Genomic DNA, 1,937 nt, shown 5'->3' with positions numbered 1-1,937 from the left:
AATCTAATCATATATACATATATATATATATATATATATATATATATATATATATATATATATATATATATATATATAATTGATGTATATATATAATAATAATATATAATTGATGTTTTTAGTAAAAGTTTTAAAATAAAGCTGTAGTTATTTTAGTTTTATATATATATATATATATATATATATATATATATATATATATACTTTTAACTACTCATCACTCGATAGAATTTATTTTGTATTTTACTTTTCACTTTTCTACTTTCCTTTTTCGCTCCTATTCTCTTTCACCTCATCAACTCCATGAATTCCACCTGAAGATGATTCGCAATCGAATCGAAAGGGCGTTTGATTAACATGGAACTTTCATTAATATTTTCAATTTTGATATAAAACTAATTATACGGAAAATCGAAAAAACAAAGAAGAATCATAAAACAAAGTATCACTGCTGTATTTAATAATGTCTGCTTGAATATATATATATATATATATATATATATATATATAGAGAGAGAGAGAGAGAGAGAGAGAGAGATATTTATATATATATATATATATTACAGAAATCTACGGAATACATGTCTCGAGCTACTACCTCTCGTCAGCGTAGCTTGACTGTTTCTAGGAATCGAACCTAAGACATTATGTATTATGGTCGTGCGTTAACCGTTACTCCACAAATCCTGGATCACTCTACGTGTTATTTGTATCGCTTTTAACCTTATGTAGATTTCTTTGTTGATTTTTTTTAAACTGATGTAGATATATGTCTAGACACATTGATGAGCTGTGAAACAGCGAAACAGTACTGTATGTGGATGACTATATATATACATATATATAAATATATATATATGACAAAAGGCTATATTCCAAATTTTAAGATGCTGACCATCTTACGATTTATTCCTTTAAGTATGGTTGACATATACAATTCTTGACAGCACCTATTTCGTACCACAAAATACGCTAAATAGCGATATATATATATATATATATATATATATATATATATATATATATATATATATATATGAATTCTCGATTACAGAAATGTTAATCATGTTGCTTAATATTTGAATCAATTCACCCGGTTTAATTTTTATTAATATATATGCATTGGCACTGGCTAATAGATCTTAGCATATTAAACCTTTGGGAAATTTTTTCATATATATATATATATATATATATATATATATATATATATATATATATATATATATATATATACTAGAATGGGTTCCCAGCGTTGCCCGGGTGTGAGGTGTATGCTGGGCTTAAATCAAGTTATTAAGTTAGATCCATGTCCAATGAACCTATATCTAAAATTTCAAATGTTTAAACCGAAAATTGTCGGAGGAGTTTGGTAGAGTTCTCAATGAACAAATCGTTGAACTTTGACCCCTTAATCGTCAAATATCTGGCCGAAAACCGATCACATAGATTTTCCCAAATCTCAGTACCCTGTATATCAAATTTCGAGTCTGTAGACTTAAAATTGACAGAGTTATAGCGTAGGAAAATGTACTCACAGAGACACACAGATACACAGACACACACACACGTTCACTTATATATATATATATATATATATATATATATATATATATATATGTATGTATGTATGTATATATATAGAGAGAGAGAAAATAAAAAAGGAACAAACCGTATTATGTGTTCACCAACGTTTCGTCTTTATTTCGAGACTTCCTCTGGGTGAATGAGATTAAGAAACCAAAAAATATACCAGTACAAAATATTTGAAAAAGTTTCACGTGCACAGTGTGACGCAGTTCTATTTAAGAGAAACGGAAAAATTGATGTTGGAAATTCAAAAAGGAAGGGGGGCTGGCGCTGTTAAAGAGAAGGAAATTTTAGTGACGTCATATAGTCGTTAATTTAATTTTAAAACCATGAACGCAAGTTTATAT

Source organism: Euprymna scolopes, chromosome 8, assembly GCF_053919585.1.
Source record: "Euprymna scolopes isolate OS-2025 chromosome 8, ASM5391958v1, whole genome shotgun sequence".
Lineage (NCBI taxonomy): Eukaryota > Metazoa > Mollusca > Cephalopoda > Sepiida > Sepiolidae > Euprymna > Euprymna scolopes.
This window is presented reverse-complemented; position numbering follows the sequence as displayed.